Genomic DNA, 17,419 nt, shown 5'->3' on the forward strand with positions numbered 1-17,419 from the left:
AGATGCGATATGTAAACGGCCCCTCACTCGATATACTATGTGGGAAAAAAAGTCCACCAACGAGTTCGTCGACCCCAGAGGGTTAACAACACCTGCCAACGTTGGGTAATTTGAGAGCACTGTGATTTGAGAGCATTATATACTGTATATGTGTGTGTGTGGCCAAATTATTAGAACACCAGACAAAAAAAAAATGTTGCCTCCAAAAAATTATTTAATTTCATAATGTTCATGAAACATGCAGATGGTTCATCTGAGCACAACAAATATCAGATGAGGTGAGTTGCACTGTTTGTATCCACTTTTAACTTTAATATTTGGTATGTCCTTTTGCAGCAATTACAGCAGCACATCTCTCTGGCATAGTGTCAATATATTTCCTGAGAACTTCAACACTAATGTTTTCCCATGCCTTCTGCAACTGTAGTCAAAGGCTTTCCTTTGAATGTACAATAGATCTATCCAGTTTATTTTCTAACTCACCCTAAATTTGCTCGATGGGGTTGAGGTCTGGACTTTGACGGGGCCAGTTCATCATTTTCAATGTTCCAGCAGATTCCTTCCGTCGCAGGTAGTTCCAGCAATAGTTAGAAGAACGTTTAGGGTCATTGTCCTCTTGGAAAATAACAACTAAAACCTCCTAAATATGCCAAGTGTTCTAAAAATGTTGGCCACCACTGTATATATATATATATATATATATATATATATATATATATATATATATATATATATATATATATATATATATATATGAAACTAAGGGTTAGGGTCAGGTTTGGTCACAAAATCAAGCTCCAAAAAGCCTATTTCTCAATTGAAAGCCATTCAAAAGTAGCTTTTACACTGCAGCTAACATATAAAACCACAAATCATTCAAAATGAATGCCAGCCAAAGCCTACCATTGAGATGAAAGGAATGCTAAGATTTCGGATTCTCCAGGTATTAAAGACCTCCTTGATTTAGACCCTGAATTACAGTATGCTGCAACTCTGGCAACAACATTCTATTTACTCACCAACGCTACCTGCAGCTGGCTCTTTGCGAGTGTTATTTCTGGACCCTGTGACCCTAAAAGCTTTGAAGTTTTTATTACAAAAAACAAGTCACCCAAACAACCCGTGTGTGTGTATCCGGCGCTGGAACTAAGGCGAGTTTTTCTTCCCTGTTCAAACTTTAAGGAAGCTGAATGGAAGAGCAGATATCATCGTATATGATAAGGACGTCGTCTTTATTTTTTATGTGCTTGACATTGAAAGAGACACAGGCCTGGCGCCACATAAATCAAGTTGACAGTGCAATGGATTTGTAATGGATTAAAAAAAAAGACAAAAAAAAAAGCTTGGGAATAGTACTCTCTTCTCCTCCCCCTGCAAATATCCCAAGAGGCTCAGCTCCGTTTAAGATGTATGTAATTACTTAATTTCATCCATCAATGATGGGCGAGGTGAACGCAATTTGTCAATCATCTACGGCAATATTGCAGTGACATTCAGTAATGAACATATGTGAAGAGTCATTCTTGTGGAAAATGCGTAAGTGTGTAAACATTCAACACATACTGTCTTCACTGACAGACACACACAAGCATGTATTATGTGTACAAAGTTCAAGGATGATTCCTCACTGTAATGTGTTTGTACCGTCAACTGAGAGAAATGGCAAAAACAAAATTCAATCCAATGTCCTGTAGTTTAGCCAAAGACGTAATATATACAAAGTGAGAGACAGGAGCTGAACCTGGATAGAAAATGATCACTATGGCTTAAGACGCAGTAAATGTCTGTTTTGTTCAGAGGCAAGCAGTAAATCACTTCATTTAAGGCCGTGGAGGCCAGTGGGAATGTACCAGTCGTTATGATGTCATGTCTGGCCAATGCAAATATGGTCTCTGTCCCAAATGCCTCCCTAAGTCCAGGGGGCCTCATTCGAGTCTTCATTTTGGTGATGTAATGGCACATAAACTGTCCAGTCGCGTAGCCTAGCCATCTGCTGTGTCCAAATCAGTGCATGCCCATCAAAAGGCCACATCCAAAGTGCATATGACAATTACCAAGGAAACCCATGGATGGATTAACTTTCCTGAACAGCTTTAGAGCAAAATCATATTTACTACAAGATCAAACAAGTGCAGAAAACTCCCCTCACTGGCTGTTACCAAAAGAAGATGCAAGACCTGATTTCAATGTGGAGTAAAACATGATGTTATTTTATATTAAAAAAACGTAACTACTACTACTACTTATTCTTCTGGTATTCAATGCTGATGACAAACCTACTTTTTGCCACCTGCTGGGCTGGAGTGTGAAACACCAGAGGACAAAAAAATAAGTCCTGTCGCCTTTAGATAACACACTTCAGAAAACACACAATCATAGTTTCTCTGTAAACACTTAATAATAAGAGTGCACTACAACAGTTCCTTTTTTTTTTACTACAACAGTTCCTATTTGGATACACTATGCACATTAAAGCTATATAAAACCTATTTAAAACACAAAATATTGAGGAAAATATTTAGACAACCATAATCAAAACTGATTTTGATATTAGTTACTTCTGTTATAATTGACTCTCGAAACTCATATTAACTATTTTATTGCACTTTTATGATGCTTTTTGTAATTTTAAGCATATTCCCAAACTTTTTATCAGCTGAAATCCTTTGACCTAAAATATTTACTTAGTATAGTCCTCACTTAAATTTTCATATTTTATTAAAATTAGCTAGTAATTATTTAAATGATTTGCCAACATGTTCAAGTCCACAGTTATCTGATGCCGGTTAATTGTCACATGACATGCAAGTAAACAAATGTCATCTTTCTTTAGTTTGCGTTTAATTTTAAATATGTATTTTAATTTGACATTTGAATTATTTTATTAATTATTATCCTTTCATCAACTCACAAACCCCCTGCAGTTCTATCAAGAACCCCTGCACAATTGATTAGGCTTTTATCACAAATTACAGTCAGATATATTGCACATCATGTAAACTGTTTAAAGTGTAAATGAGCTCAAACATTCATTTAGGATATAGTACACATACAGTATATATGACATACTGTACAGTAAATATTGTGTCCAAACATTTGCTTTTCCTTAGAGAAATGCACCCACACTACATCTCAACCAAAATGGATGCATTTTCATTCATGTCTTGTTGATAAATAGGTTCAGAAGTCAGAAAGAGATGATTGTATTTTGTCCGGATGGGGATAATTTGGAGCACTTTCATACGGGCTTTTACTTTTACGTATTTCACAGACCCCAGCACCAACTCTGCTCAGACACAATGATCGATCGTCCATTTTACGGGCTCTTTCCTCTGATCCGCTATTCTAAACTGTATTTTCTGTCCACTTTAACTTGAAACATCCATTTTTTACCTGACATACTTATTCATCAGAAGAGCTGGGATGAGCTGATTTCCCGTGTCCCACAGACGTCCTCCAAGCACTGAGAGGGACACGACTCAAATTCGCTTTTTTCATTCCCGCCTTCCATCTTTCCTCCCTTGAGGAGGCAGGTTGATTGTTTGACTTTTCAGGTCTGCCATGGTGAAAACACAACAGATACATCTTCCTGGTTCAATTAGGGTAGTTGGGGGCACATCAACTCCCTCTCATAAAGCAGTCCATCTTTCCTGCCGACAGTCCGGTGGAGGGGAGGGGGGGGCAGAGGGTGGACACTAATGAGGGAGCCAGAGGGGATAGTGGGATTGACAGAATGAGCCAGGGTCACAACACAGTTTGGTGGGGACACTAAAAATGGGAGAGAGCATTCTTGGGGCACTTCATTTATTTGTGGAGAAGGTTTATCTGTGTCTGGGTGAAAATTATGACTGTCATTTTTTTGTAGGCTTGAAATATGGCACAGCCATTTTCACTTCTCTGATTACCTGTCATTCAAAATATGCTCAAACAAAACCTCAAAAGCAATTTAAGTAGTTGAATCTCTTAAAAAATGTGTGGATACAGATTTGGTATTCCGAAAGAGGATACGCCTCAACTGAAGGGTTTATATTTGAATGGTACATTACATTATTCTTCATTTCGCATACGTTTTCTTATCTTAAGTGACTTACAGTACATTTTTTTAATACAATCCCCCAAGAGAAACCTTGAATTATAGTCAATGTGAATCAAAATGGACCGTATTTACTTTCGGTAATGCGCATTCCTGGATTTGTTATGCATTATTCATCGGTTCACGTTGTTTCAAAGAAGAGAAATATTAGTCTTCGTAATCTTTCATCAAAATGTAATAACTTGCTCCACCTCTAAAATGACTTTCCTATTTAAAAAAGCCAATGAAAACCAACAAGTAATGCAGCCTTTCTTAAATCTTCCCAACAATTAATGCAAAATTTTAATGACGGTTAATGTTAATATTCTCCACATGAGTGAACAGTCTGTGGAAGTCTGTGGTTATAGCGTGGTAACCACTGCAGCAACAGTTGTGGTAAAAAAATAATAATAATCTAGATGAGCATAATCCTTAATAAAGGTTATGGCAAGGGTGAACTTGACCTTTAACCTCCATGCAACCTCAGCGCACCACAATTCACTGAAAACTCACATTCAGGTCTGTTCGGGTATAAAACACCCAGTTTTTAGTCACACCCCATATATTTCTCTTTAATTGTCCTGTTTTATGTGGAATTTCATTGCATTGCCATTTCATGCCACAATTTTAAGTATCTCGCTAATTAAATATTTCCTCTGGGGTTCGAACTTTTAGCCTTTGTATTACCAGCTTAGATCTTTAACCACCCCACCCATCTATACAGTCTTGTTTCACACATCAGATGTTCTAATATACATTTGTTGTTTTTGCTTCGCAATATAAAAACAGCACTAGCGGAAAGGTTGAGTACTTTATCATCTCCTCCTGTGATTAGAACCTTCATCCATCACAGACTTTCATGAACAAACAAACAAAACAGAGAGAGAGAAAAAAAAACAAAGAGAAGCAGGTTTGCTGTGAGCTATTCTTAGTAATGACTTGGATAGACTAATGCTAATTTAGTGACGACCTTTAAATGAATCACTGCCACATAAAACTCATTTGATGAACACCAGGGCGTGCTCGCTCAAGCTAGCTGACATTAATTACCGCGGAAACGGGGCGAGACTGAAAAAAAAATTACTCAAAAGATCTATTTCTGCAATGATCATTACTGCCAGTATATCGGAAACAAGACGTTTATGAACTATCTGACACATTTGATTATGATCAAAGTGAGAAGAAGGTACAGGTGAGGAATGTATTGTGTGCAAGGAAGGGGAAAGCGTTGGCGAAATCATCTTTATGATGATGCCATTACAAACAGGCATTAACGAGTCGCATAATTAACAACTGCTAGCTGGTTTCCACTGTTATCATGCACTGCATGAACTGTAATTGAGCAAAACACACACACACTCTGTCTCCCTCATGTTTGCGTATTGCAGAGTCGACTGCTGTCTGGCCCGGGAGCAAGGTCGTGTCACAGTCACCCAGTGTGACACATTGGTCACAGGGCTTCACACATCTGCTCTCGTCCTTTCTCCTGGTTGCCTGTTCTGGCTCCTGGGCCAACTTGCCCCGTGGACCCAATTTTTTATTGTTTAATCTGTTAGGACCAAAATCTCTCTATATATTGAATAAAAATGTAATCGCAATTGATCATACCCCTTTTCACTTATCGTAAAATTAACCATTTATCTTGTTTAATGGAATAGTTCACTTCAAAAATGAAAATTCTGTCATCATTTACTCACCCTCAAGTTGTTTCAAACCTGTATGAATTTCTTTCTTCTGCTGAACACAAATTTTGAAGACTGTCAGTAACCGAACAATTAACGGTAGCCATTGACTTGCATAGTATTTATTTTTTCCTACTATGGAAGTCAATGGGGTCCATCAACTGTTTGGTTACCGACATTCTTCAAAATATCTTATTTTGTGTTCAGCAGCAGAGAAACTCAAACAGTTCTGAAACAACTTGAGGGTGAGTAAATCGTGACAGCATTTTCATTTTTGTGTAAACTATTCCTTTAACACATTATTTTTTTGTTCGCATTTGCTATATCCAGCAAAGTAAACCATCAGATTTAAAAGTGATTCTCACAAAACTGTATTTTCTGCAAGCTTTTTTCAAGGTAAGTTTAGGTTTCTTTCCAAAAAAGGACACTTGGAGACTCCAAAAGGACACCAAATAACCATAATGAGTCTATATAAAGGCCCGATATACTTTAAGCGAAATCAAAGAACGAGCTGATGAGACGTAATTTCAAACAAAAACAGGCCGAAAAGGAGTTAGTTTGGGAGTTCGATACAGCTTGCTGGAAGAGTTCGCTATGGCTGGTAAACACCTTTGTACTGCCACAGGTCCGTGGCGATTCTGTAATAGGTTGCTGTTCATTTTTTCCTGTTCAGTCCATCAAGAGCTGCTTTATAGTAGAAAATGAAGCTGTACTTCTGATGAAATGAGACCGACTACATTGCAAGTGGAATTTTTACCCAATCTCGCCTGATACAAGACAGCTGCTCATCAGTCTGTAGTCATCGTTTTCTGATTCTCCTGTTCATGATGGGCCATACATTCATTAAGAGACAGATCTGGACGGCAGGAAGGGAGTCATGCACACTCAAGCGTGTCTTAGCATGAGCAGAATGAGGCCTGGCATTGTCTCGCTTGCTTGCAGGAAAGATATTATCTTTATGGCAGTATTGTTTCTGAACAATCACAATATAAGCTTCCATGTCAATAGTACTTTTATACAAATGCAAGTCACCCATACCATTTGCACTGATGCACCCCCATAGACAGATGTTTGGTTTTGTACCTGTCGCTGATGAAAGATTAAGTATTTGGGACTGAGAACTCAAATGTATGTTTCTCCCATAAACATGCTGAAACGTGGACTCATCTCACCGCAGCACAGATTTCCACTGTTTTGGATCATCTGAGATGAGCGCAGGCCCAGAGAACTCGCCGGCATCTCTGCATTGAACAGATGAATACATTTCTTCTTGCATAAGATACATAAATACAAGATTGGATATATTCAAGTTGCATTTCTTGATGCAGCGGCAGACTGTGTTAAGTGACAACGGTACTCCCGAGCACATGCAGTTATATTTCATACATAGCATGATGGTTTCTCATGCAATGCCGTCTGAGGGCTCAAAGGTCACACACATTCAACAGAGGTCTCCTGCCTTGCCCTACACAGACTGAGATTTCTATGGATTCCATGAATCTTTTCACAATAGTGTGTGTGTGTGTGTGTGTGTGTGTGTGTGTGTGTGTGTGTGTGTGTGTGTGTGTGTGTGTGTGTGTGTCAATGCATTTATATTTTTATGTATATGTTATGCATTTATATTTTGAAATTAATTGTATGTTAGGACCAAAAGCTGCTAATAAAGTAATAAATCAACACTTCTAAATTAATATTCCCCAGTATGGTGAACCAAATGTTGTAAATTAACTGCCAAATTTGGTTCTGAAAATAACTCCCCATTCTTACTCTTTTTTAATGATAATGCTTGTTTGTTTGTGCTAAATATGAAAAGCACAGCATGTGTTCGTGGTTGTTAGAGCTAAATGTGATAAGTCTGTTAGTCTTTTTCAGAAACCATTATTTGATGTCTTTATTTCCATGCATTTTTTTCTTCAACCAAATGCAAAAATCTACAGTTACAGAGTATTCATAGAATCTCCCTTATGGGGTGACGAAGCGGGGCGACCATTGTGGGGCCACACACACGGACGTCTGATAGAGCTCTAAGCCTCTTTCACCAGACAGCTCTCAGAGCGGAGACCGTCCCTGGAGGTGCCCAGAAAGTAATATAGCAGATAAGTATGCTGGAGAGATCTCCCGAAGGCTTCTAGCTACCTGGATCATTCCAAGACTGCAGCAAAGGTCACTTTACCTGTCAGACAAACAGAGGAGCTGCCTTGGCCAGGTGAGTGACATATTCAATTTTCAATTCGGTCCAATTTTTTGCGCGTGCAGTGTGGTCTGAAGAGCCCTTCACAAATGCCTTTAACAGAATTTGTCAGTTCGAACCTTTTAAAAAACATGAAAAGTGACAACAGACGGAACAAACTCACCACAGCAACAATGAGGACGAGTCGCGGCACTGTCCAAAAACGATCTCCGTGTCCCTTCAGCTGCTGATTCGGAGTGACTGGATAGGTCAAAGCGGTATGGATTGATAACCAAAAGGCATACAATAGAAAGTGAGGGATAATTGTCTTTTCAGGACAGGAGAGCTTGTTCTTGCGTTGTAATTTCTAAGCTGGAACTTCCAACTAAAACTATACAATAAAATGCCTCCTCTTGAGGCTTAAGACTTTGAGAGCACACTCAAAGTCTTTTCTTTAACCAAAAGTGAATTTCTTTTCATGCAAAAATCTACATTTACAGAGTATTTAATAGAATTTCCCTTATGGGTTGACGAACCATTGATGAGAACCTTTATACGAAAGTACACTTAAAAATAAAGGTTCTCATCAATGGCTCCATGAAGAACCTTTGACATCAATGGAACCTTTCCATTTCACAAAAGGATCTTTAAAGTGAAAACTAGGGAACTGTTCACTGAACAGTTTGGGGAACCAATTGTTCTTCTTACACTTTTAGAAATAAAGCTTCCAAAAGTGGAACCATTTTTGGTTCCCCAAAGAAACTTTTGAACTTTTTAAAGATACAAAAATCCCAATGATAGAAATGCTCTTTAGGGATGCTGAATCCGGCTGGAACCGACTACGGTTTGCGCAAATCATAACGGGCCAGTGAAGTATTTATGCAACGCAGTGCAGGTCGGTCAAAATCCCGCTCAACTGACCCGACGTCATCACGGTTCAGGCTATATCTCAGTCATGGCGGCTCGGCCTTATGCATAGAGATTCGATTATGTCCATCTCATTTTACACTCATAAATCATCAGTCCGGGAATGAGGATTTGATTTAATTTCACTTCACGGGAACATCAGTGCGCAGAGGATTGAAACGGACAGTCGAGTGGACAGCACTTAATGCCTATGAAAGACTTAATGAAAAGAGAACCTAAAGGCCGAAGCAGAACATGTGTCTCCGTGATCCGTGGCTATAATGATGGATGGTGTGTGTGGGTGAACCATTTCAGCTGAACCCGCCTGTACTGAAGTACATTTCCTCAATGTTTTTACTCCAAACATCCATTTTGAGAAGCTGACACTGTTATTTATCACACTGCGGCTGGGAGGAGGGAATGCTTTGTATTTCTGAGGATTTCAGCGGGGTCATTATTTTGCACTCCTGGCTTCTACCTCACACCAGTTTAGAGAAAATATTGTTTGCTTTTCCCCCCTTTCATTCACAGACTAGAATTTGTACCTCTCAGTGTGATAAAGCACAAAAGCATAAAATAATAAAAGAAGAAACAAACGTGGTTAACCCTCACGCTATCACCATTGGAACGCCGCACGTTTGTCCATCGCTAAAGGAAATGAAAAGTGGATTTGAAAAAGCTGGATAATCTCAATGATCTTTATGAGCAGCATTTAAAGCATCATGTTCTCAAAGAAAATTCATCAATAAGCAGACCAGCTAAACGAATAAAGCAGTGTTAATTTAGTATAATTTATACTATTATAGTATTTATTAACATTGTAAATAAGTTTTTACATTTATGATGTCAGTGTGCATGTGCTTTTGTCATTTTCATTAGTTATTGTATTTTTGTTTCTATAGGATGCAACAGTGCTTGCCTTTTTTTATCAGCTGCACTGTTCCGGAAGTATTATTTTCCATTAATTTTTCCCTTAGGGATTTACAAAAAAGTCTTTGTTAAAGAATTATAAGCCATGAATCAAGTTAATCAGCTACGAGAGGACAGCATAATCACATAAACAAAACTATGGAGACAAATAAAACTACTCATTTTCAAATGGTGAATATATAAATAAAAACTATTTATTTTAAGTTTATTGCAAAATATGCATATATCGTACACCCCTCACATTTTAGCAAACCTTTTATTATATCTACTCAAGGGATAATACTATAGAAATGAAAGCTGGATATGTTTTAGAGTAGTCAATGTGCAGCTTGTATAGCAGTATATATTTACTGTCCTCTGAAAATAACTCTACATACAGCCATTATTGTCAAACTAGCTGGCAACAAAAGTGAGTACACCCTAAGTGATAATAGCTGTACGTCATTTAACCATGCAAAGCTACATGGCCTATTCATCATGCTCATGTTTTTGTCTGCTTGACAGTAAAATTGTTGTATCTTGTATTAGAGCAGTTCAAATTTGTGCTTTGAGGACAGTTCTCTCATACTGACCACTGGATGTTCAACATGGCACGTCATGGCAAAGAACTCTCTAAGGATTTGAGAATTAGAAATGTTGCTCTCCACAAAGTTGACCTAGGCCATAAGAAGATTGGTAACACCCTGAAACTGAGTTACCGCACAGGCCAGGGTCATACAGAGGTTTTCCAAGACGGGTTCCACTTGGAACAGGCCTAGCAAGGGTCAATCAAAGAAGTTGAGTCCTGGTGCTGTGCATCAGGTGCAGACGCTGGCTTCAAAAAACAGATGCATGAGTGCTGCCAGCATTGCTTTAGAGGTTGCAGAAGCGGAAGGTCAGCTTGTCAGTGCTCACACCGTACGCCGCACACTGCAACAAGTCGGTTTGCATGGCCATTTTCCCAGAAGGAAGCCTCTTCTGAAGCTAGCCCACAAACAGTTTGCTGAAAGCAACCTGTCCAAGAACATGAATTACTGGAACCATGTCATGTGGTCTGATGAGACTAAGATAAACTTGTTTGGCTCAGACGGTGTCCAAAATGTGTGGTGATGCCCTGGTGAGGAGTACCAAGAAAATCGTGTCTTGCCTACAGTCGAGCATGGTGGTGGTAGCATCATGGTCTGGGGCTGTATAAGTTTTACTGGGGAGCTGCGCTTCATTAAGGGAAACATGGATTCCATGTACTGTGACATTCTGAAGCAGAACATGATGCACTCCCTTCAGAAACTGTGCCGAACGGCATGATAACGACACAAAACACACTGCCAAGATGACAACTGCCTTGCTGAGGAAGCTGAAGGTGAAGGTGATGGAGTGGCAAAGTATGTCTCCAGACCTGAACCCCTATTGAGCACCTGTGAGGCATCCTCAAGCGGAAGGTGGAGAGGCGCCATGTGTCTAACATCCAGCAGCTCCGTGATGTCATTATGGAGGAGTGCAAGAGGATCCCAGCAACAACCTCCGCAGCTCTGGTGAATGCCATGCCTAGGAGGATTAAGGCAGTGCTAGATAACAATGGTGCTCACACAAACTATTGACACTCTGGACACCGTTTTGACATGTTCACTTAGGGTGTACTCACTTTTGTTGTCAGCTATTTTGACAATAATGGCTGTATGTTGAGTTATTTTCAGAGGACAGTAAATATATACTGCTATACAAGCAGCACATTGACTACTCTAAAATATATCCAAGTTTCATTTCTATGGTATTGTCCCTTGAGAATATATACTATGTTTGCTGAAATGTGAGGGGTGTACTCACTTTTGTGAGATATTGTATATATATATATATATATATGTGTGTGTGTGTGTGTGTGTATGATTATGTTGAGTGTGGTGAGACTCGTTTATGTCATTCGCAGTGCTTCATGGGAGTGGGAGGAGCTAAAAAGCAATTTTGTGGCATGTTGCTGTTTTCGACTCTGATTGGTGGGATTGCTGTCATATAGTTTTTCAACAGGAATTCCACTGTTAAACATGATTATTATTATTGTTTTATGTAATAATAAAAGAAGAAGCAAATTCCATGGATAAACAACCTCGTAGCTCACAGTAGATTTGTCACTTAAAGTTTATAAGTTCATATGGAGAAAATTAATTTTAAGTTTTTACTTCTGGAACCCAACTGTTGCACTCTACAGCTTTAATTTATTTCAAAGTGTATTTTAATTTATTCATAGTTTTAGGAATGTTAGTTCTTCAATAAACTTATTAACGTTAGATGCCAAGGCTACATTTCTAATTTAGTTTTTTAAGGTTAGGTTAGGGTGAATTCAGGTAAATTGGGACAATTTTGCCATAGAGATGACTGTCCAAATTATTCCTCTAGTATTTATTTAACTTTATTTATCAACTTCATTTTAAATACTGAAAACTATTTTAATAGTTTAGTTTTACTTGACAATAACAACACTGAATGTCATAATGTGTATTTAGAAAAAAAAAACATCTATATTATGGGGCAATCTTGCATAGCTTTGGCAATATAAAAAGATCTTATGTCTAAATGGCTGAACTGGAGAAGATATCATTTATTCCAAAAATACAATGGCCATTTCTACCTCAGAGGGTCCGCCCTTCATGATCTCCTGCTCTTGGTCTCAGTGGAGGGTTTCTGAATGCCAGAATACTTTTGTGTTACTCCTGCAGCCCTCTTCTGAATAACAGGAGTGATATCAATGACAAAGTTTCCTTGGTAGCTGTGCTGATATGAATAAGGACATTAGGTGGTGGAATAATTTGCCGATAGCTTGCTGGGGGGAAAGAAAGGAATGGTGTCACTCAACGGGAACAAAAGAAAATTAATTAAATTTGTCACAGCAACAATTCGGTGACTTTGATTAGGCGACTCCTTGGCAACAAAACAGAGGCTCATTTGAATTCTTTGAGTGTAAACCTTGAACAAAGATAAAGCTTGTCAACACTTGGAGCAAATATTATTGGTGCGTTTAGCGTGGAAGGATAAGGAGAGGACATTTGAAAAACTCTCTCACTCTTATAACTTGCACACACACACACACACACACACACACACACACACACACACACACACACACACACACACACACACACACACACACACACACACACAGCTGAACAAGTGCTCCTCACGTCATCCCTTGGTCAACTTTCAAACGACCTTCATTCACATGCTGTATATATTTTGACTAGCCTATCGCCCTACTTGACTGTAAAAATGGATCACTGTGGACAGTAGACCATTGACATGCTTACATTAAAATATATATATAACACTTTTTGACTGTATAATCAATAATGTATTGCATCTTATTTGGGGCTTTGGTACACAAGTGGATGACGTAAAAAACGAGGTTTAAAACGTTATGAGCTTGTCCACTTTCGACCACTTCCAGAGGGAGTCGAAAACGCATTCGACCGAAATGTTTTCGTAGTGTAGACACTCATGTGGTCAAATGCAGCCATACAAGACCGCCTATTCTCCGTCTATTGACCTAATGTGTAAACATTAGAGGAAGCGCGCTAGCCAAACGGGATTTATACTATGTTCGCTGAAGACCCAAGTATGATTTTGAAGATGGAAAACATACCAAACACAATGATCTCTCACCATTCCTGATTTCTAACACGCACACACGGCGCTTGCCGCGATCTTGCGGCTATCGGAGCAGAAACGAAAGCTGCTGCTCTCTGTATGTTTTTTCCATCGTCTCCTTTAACGGCCATTTGTACATTTCACAAGCTTATTTCGTCCATTAGATCGAAAGATCTGAAAAAGCCCATACATTTTGCCCCTCCCCTCGAAGAAATCAGGACAGAAGTGGACAAAAGATACGGATTAAAACACCAGGTGTAAACAGGAACATGTCTCCATCGTCTACTTGTGATCCGATCGACCAAAACGCATCTTAGGTGTAAACAGGGCTTCAGAGCCAAAATAACCCAACCCAAAACTTTTTTTGTCTTGTTCAAAATGACGTCACACCAGTTCGTTCTTCGATCTTGCTTGAAATATATTAAGGGCCTTTACACATAGGGATGTGCAATATTTTTCTAGTTTTATGTCAAGACATTTGTCAGGGTTTTGTCTTTAAAAATGTTTTTTTGTATGTGTGTGTGTGTGTGTGTGTGTGTGTGTGTGTGTGTGTGTGTGTGTGTGTGTGTGTGTGTGTGTGTGTGTGTGTGTGTGTGTAGGACTAATTTGTTATCCATCTCACCCCAATTGCTAATTCCAAAATGTAATTTTAGAGATAGAAACGGAGACTCTTCATGTTTTCATTAATCTTTTCTGAATTGTTAAAATATGAGTGTCAGGAATGCCGTGGGCCTGGAGACTGTAGTGTATACTGTGAGTTTTTAAAAGCTTCCCTTAAAGGTGTGCTATAAATAAATAGTGCTCATAAACATCTGTTGTGATAGTATTTTCTTTAGAAACAGACTAGAGACTTGGACCCGGACACTATTATAGGAGGTCAATATGTCAAAACTTATCAAGCGGGCAGAAAATGTCTCAAGGTCGTGGCTAATTAGGACAGAAACTGGCTAGTTAGGATACAGTGTAGTGTTTAAACATCACTCTACAGGAGTATGTATCTTGTACTGAAGGACATTTTTGTATTTTTTGCACTGCTGTGGTTTAGTTCAAGAAACTGTCAATAGTCGGACTGTGATATTACTCTCCCCTGTTCCCAATGCTCGTCCTGCAGGCCTTTCTAAAACAATGACTCACAATCATTTAAAGTAATCTCTCCTCTGAGATCAGCTCGATATGATGATGCAGTGCTTTCTAAAAGAAGCAGAGATAAAATAAAAGCACATATAGTAAAGTGCAAAAACAAAAACGGGTCCCTGGACGCGGGTCCGCCATGCATCACGATATGGTGCCTGGCTGAAAGCGCTGACGTCGGCTCTCGCCGACTCATTCGTACCCTCTGATGGTACTTCATAAAAACACACAGCGCTGTAAATCCGTGGGACGTAGCCATAAACAACGGCCAAGTGGGGAATGTTTAGAGAGTCCTACATTGGCCAATAATAGCTTAGTTAGAAATGCTTTTGATGAATCTCTTTGTTTTGTCACAGCATGGGAATACACTCTTGTACACACAGATATTGTACACTGCCAATATTAGATTTCACACTGGATGGCTGGTGATGACACCCCAAGTGTGTCATAGCAGACAATAACAAATTCTTACAGCTTCTGTTTGGTGTTATTTTTGATTGTACCATGGTTAGCAGGTGTTTTCTCTGAAGAGGGAACGGAGGAAGTGGCACCTCAAAAAGTTTGGATAAGAAAATAACTGACAGTACAACAATAAAATGAACTGAATGAATATTGTCTAACGTATATGGTTTGATAAAGTGTGCAACGTATAAATTAAGCAACTCCTAAATTATAGACAAAATAAACAACTCTCATTCGGTTGTCACTTTTGGTGGTGTTTGAGTGAGATTTTTTTTTTTTAAATTTAAAGGGGTGGTATAATGCCCTTTTCACAAGATCAAAAAATAAGTCTCTGATGTCCCCAGAGTGTGTATGTGAAGTTTTAGCTCAAACCCCCCACGGATATTTTTATATAACATGATAAAATTGTCACTTTTTGAGGGTGAGCAAAAACGCAACGTTTTGTGTCTGTTCCTTTAAATGCAAATGAGCTGCTGGTCGCTGCACAGGGGGCGGAGCTTCAAGAGCTTGTGTCCTTTTACCTCACACTGACATGCACTGAAAATTTCAAAAACTTTTAGCCTTTTATGTTCAAACCGGAGTCAGACAATGATGGAGAGACTCACGGTACGTTCACACGGGGCGTCAGCGTCAACGCTTCCCATTGACTTTGAATGGGTGACGTCAAGCGTTGCCGAAAAGAATTGTGGATCCGTCGGCGGCGCTTCACTGGCGTTGCTTGCGGCAGAAGTTGAGAATTTTTCAACTTCTGCCGCGAGCAACGCCAGTGAATCGCCGCAGACGGAAGCGTCTATGACCATGGCGTCAGTGCCAAACTTCAGCCACGCCTTCCGTCAAGCGTTGACGCTGATGCCCCGTGTGAACGTACCGTCAGGGAGAGGTGACAACCTTCAACCAAGGGACATTTCAGTATTCTGTATGGTTAGTTGATGAATAGTCATTGATTAGCATATTCTGTCTTGATAATATGTAAAAAGTATTCCGGGGGTGGGGTTTATGTAAATTCTAGGGTTGGTGATGTCACTAATCCGGGAGGAATGTCATGTAGTCCATACCAGCCGTTTTCTTAAAAAAAGGAACTTCTTTAAAAGCTAATATCTTCCTTTGCTTTGAAATTTGAGTGTCGTAACTTTGCAGAAGTTGTTTATGCTCAAACAACAACATTACACACTAACTAAAGTTAGAAAAGTGAAATAATAATCAACCACCCCTTTAAAGGTGCACCTCCTGCCACCATCAATACACTTGTAAAGTTTATAAAAATGTTAATTAATTATCTGAAAAGGTCAATAATAATAGGCAAAAATATTGTCATAAGTTAAGTTTACACAAAATATTGTTGATAAAGAATTACTGTAATTATTTTTTGTTGCAGCAATGTAAACATCAGCATGCATACAGTATATGAAACTCTAGAAGGCGCAGACTGACAGGTCCTTTACATGCAATCTAAAATGCAATGGTACAAGCTTTACAAGATTTACATGTAAACAGGCTTATTTTCTTGGGAATTATTTTAGGTATTCTGTTCTGGTGCTTGCTTATTTAAATTAACCAACCTTGCTGTGATTTGCTGCAGTATTCACTGTATCTCATCCATAATGTGATCTATAATATATATTGACAGCGAAAAAGTAAATGGTGAAAACCATTCAAAACACCAAACAGAAACGATGGCATCTGCATTTATATTGGAGTAAAAAAAAACAAGACATTCGACAAGGGTCTCACAACATGCCACTACTCACAGGAAATTCACATGCTGAGTGCAACCGGCTTCAGTGATTTATTCCTGCATTGACAAGTACAACGCTGGTACCTCATACCCAGATAATGATGAACGCGTGAAGTGAATGATTGGTCTGGCGGATGCATGGTCCACTTGGCTAATGGTTTTGGCATGAGAAAGGAGCGGGTGGTGGTGCGGTAGGGTCAGGGTGAATGCATGCTCACTGGGTGTGGTGTTGTTTATACCGTGGCGCATATCTCATAGCAAAGGACAGACAAATCAAACTGACTGCTGAACAAACACACATGCACACACACACACAGGCATCCGCAAACATGCACCGATGTATATTTATTCCCACACGCATATCGTCTCATTTAGAGCTCAAACCCTCACGCCTGAAGCAAGGGAACATCCGTAGCAGTGGTCTGGCAGTCGGAGGTGGCATTTCGGATCCTGCTGGCATTATGCTGAGACTGAGAGGGCCTGGCAGGGCCCTGTGTCTACAAACTACATCAGCCGCCCTGCTGAATGTAAAACAGCTCATCCCCATTCGCAGTCAAACCCCGCACAGGGTCTGCCAGTCCCTCTATACGGTGACTTGGAGCGCTGCACGAATGCCTCACTAATGGCACAGACCCGGAGCGGGGAGTCAGGGGAGTACAACGGCAGATTTTCTGCTCTTAATGCAGGCTCAGACGAAAATCAGGGATTTATGACAT

This window comes from Phoxinus phoxinus, assembly GCF_949152265.1.
Source record: "Phoxinus phoxinus genome assembly, chromosome: 22".
Taxonomy (NCBI): Eukaryota; Metazoa; Chordata; class Actinopteri; order Cypriniformes; family Leuciscidae; genus Phoxinus; species Phoxinus phoxinus.